General features: G+C 33.2%; 1 pseudogene; it reads left to right on the forward strand.

Annotated features, from left to right (window-relative positions):
• Positions 1-437: 437 nt before the first annotated feature.
• Positions 438-556, forward strand: LOC128249561 (5S ribosomal RNA; annotated as a pseudogene).
• Positions 557-3623: the final 3067 nt, after the last annotated feature.

Genomic DNA, 3623 nt, shown 5'->3' on the forward strand with positions numbered 1-3623 from the left:
ATATATATATATATATATATATATATATATATATATACATATATGTATTTAGATATACACACACACACACACACATATATATATATATATACGTATACATGTATGTATATATGAATGTATGTATTTTTGTAGGTTTATTTACGATCGAATGTGATCATATGTTTGGAAAAATAACATAGTTTAAAACAAGACCAATGAAGAATCAAATTGGCGACTTAACACAGCACCGGCTAAATCTAGAACGATAATAACTAACTACTAACCTAACATAAATACTGGGTTCATTATGGTGAGATCGACTAAAACAACTGAAGACAATACAATGTCATGACTGTTGTCTGTTGATTGAAAACTGTATAGCAATAACAGACGAAAGAACACACACACACATTCACATACACATATTCAGATATACATGCATATATACATCCAACCATCCATATATATATATCACGTTGAGAGCACCGGTTCTCGTCCGATCACCGAAGATAAACAACGTCGAGCCTAGTGAGTACTTAGATGGGTGACTGCTTGGGAAACCTAGGTGCTGTAAGCATCACACACTTTAACGGCGGTGCATTAGCATGGCCGCAGCTCTGAGCTGAAACTAGAAAACTAGAGGGAAAAAAATACATATATATATATATATATATATATATATATATATGTATTACGCATTTGCATATATATAATTATAGTTTGTGTGCGTGTGTGTGTCTGTGTGTGTGGTGTGTGTGTAATTCAAATGTTACAGTTTTACAGTTTGTCGACATAACAGAAAGAGACTGTTCCGTACATTGATATACAGTATAATTTGTATTTAAGCATTTTTTATTTCTTTTATTTTAGCGCCTACTCGAATTTTGAGTCAATCAGATCCCCGGTTCGAAACTGTCTTTCGATTTTCCACTTTTTTAATATACTATGGAGAATGTTTATTCCTTTGCCGATAGGTTACATTTCCATTGAGTCTATTTCGAATTCACGTCTTAGGTAATTTTTTGGGGTGGGAGCTTTAATAATCGTTAACTTTTGTTAATTCGTCATTGAACACGTTATCTAAGACATATACATCCTTATATTTTGAAACTTAAAAACCACAGTTAAATACAATTAAATTGCAACTGATCGAAGCCCTGTTAGTTCAGGGAAAACCGCTAAAACTAGAAGTATTGCAAAGCAATGGCATTGCAAGTGGTACAAGACAACAAAAATTAAAAAATTCCGAACTTGCTGAAAAATAAAAGCCAGACATAAAATATACGCTATATTTACAAACAGAACTCAACGACTTTATCAAACTACATTTAGAACTGTAGGGAGAAACTGGTACAAAATAACATACAATCTTAACTGTAGCTCTTAATGTCACCCCTTATAGAAATAGTTACCTTCGATGTCATAGAAAAATATAACATAATTACACAACAAATATGCATGCTGAACAGAAATGAGGCGGTGTCACGTGACCGACACCAAAATAAATTCTATTTAAAATATTTGTTACAATCGCAATGCAAGGTAAGTATCCAATAACTCAAGAGCAGCGGATATTGCAGTAGAGGCACAACAACGCCACAACAACAGAGGAAGCAAAAAAAAATTAATCAACAGAAAGAATGTTCATTTAGAGACATCAGATATAAAATGCATTCCTCCACAGAATATATCGAAAATATATCTGGTGATATCAGGTACAAAATAACAATATATGAAGGAGACAAAACATCAACTTCAGAATTGAACAACCAAGGAATGCATCAAAAACGTCTTCAGCAACTTTAGATACAAAATAACTTCTGAAGTAGACAATGACATTTCTAGAAGAACAGGATATAAATTATGTAATCAACAGGCATGTAGAGGACAAATACTGAATCAATCGAATGGATAAAGCAGTAAACAAATAAGCAATTCCAGCAAATGTGACATTATTTTGTAAACAGGATGCAATTACAGAATAAAGAAGCAGAAAAATAACGGCAACTGTATTTATCAATGAGAAACAATTTATGGATAAATTGTTTATCGAAAACAACTTCAGGATAAGAGATTCTGAAAACGATATATATAGAGAGATGAACAACAGTGAAGTCAACCACTGGGAAAATAGAAAAGCCAACGAATATATCAAAAACCCTTTTAGAGGCTTCAGATAGAAACTAAAGATACATAACGTAAACATGAACGACAGCATTTGCAAACAGGATATAAATGGCGCAATAAACAGGCAGACACAAGACAAATACAGAATCATGAAATGAATAAGATCTAAACAAATAAACATTTGTAATAAAACATGATACAATTTTGTAAAACAGGATACGACTTCAAGATAGAGAAGTGAAAAGAGAACTATCACTGAATTGGCAAGTAGAGACAATTTCAGGAAAACAGCTTCAGATTATCAGGATTAGTGAAACGACATACAAATAAGCTATGAAGATGTCCGATATATGTATATATATATATATATATATATATATATATATATATATATATAACGTAGTTGGTAAATGAAGTAATGACAACTATAGGCATTGGAAACCAGCTTATGAAAATGTCATGTCATCACATGGAAAATATTAAGCCCTTTTCAATGTATAGAAAACTAACCCAAATATCGAAAGGAAACCATTGTTGTTTGAAGATCGCAGAGGCGTGAAACGCAAGTCAAGGAAAGAAAGCATTCAAGTCAAAATCCCCACTTTCATCATGAGCGACCGGCTCAAATCACCAGGTGAGAAGACCCTTCAGGAAAATAACCCAAATACTGAAAGAAATCCATTCCCATCTGAATATCGCAAAAGCGGGGAACTTGATTGCGAGAAAAAAATTCGAGGTAAAACATTCGTTTTCATTATAAACAATAAGCGCATGTCGCAAGCTGAGAAGAAATTCCAGAAAATAACTTGTAATATAGAAACATTGCGTTCATAAACGGGAGAAGTAATTCAGGTAATCAAGGCACTATAATGAATTAGACATCATACCATTCTTTGGGTAACTGTAATATGCAGACCCCAATATAAATATACATACAAATACACACAAATATTTATGTATATGTATATTTATGTAAAAAGGTAAAAATTCCTTTTGGTAATTGAATGACCATGGGATTGTACCTAAAAAGTTCCCCTCCGAAGCACAAGTCCGAACAAGGTTGATTATGGAAGACCAGCAGTTGCCAATGCATACCAGCCTTCCTGCTCCACGCCACCAGTGTTATCCAAGGGAAAGGCAAAGGCCAATACAGCTTGGTACCAGTGACGTCGCAATTTGAGTTGCCTCGTCATGCATGAATATGTATAAGCATTTGTGCGTACACGCGTCAGTGTATGTATGCATATATAATTAACTAGAAGTGCATGAAACAGTGATGAATGAAATACACATGTATACAATCATATTTAACATGTTCGTGTGCATTTAGGCTTAGGAAGAGCTCTTCGCTGCGAAAATAATCCCGAGACAAAATTCTCTTCATAATTAATATGAATAATAACATATTATACTTCAAAGCGTAAAATGCTTGTGTTTCTGGGTCACTACTCTTCATCAGCTACAAATACCGAATACCTTGTAAGAACCCTTATATATATATATATATATATATATAT

The sequence above is a fragment of the Octopus bimaculoides genome, chromosome 15 (assembly GCF_001194135.2).
Source record: "Octopus bimaculoides isolate UCB-OBI-ISO-001 chromosome 15, ASM119413v2, whole genome shotgun sequence".
Lineage (NCBI taxonomy): Eukaryota > Metazoa > Mollusca > Cephalopoda > Octopoda > Octopodidae > Octopus > Octopus bimaculoides.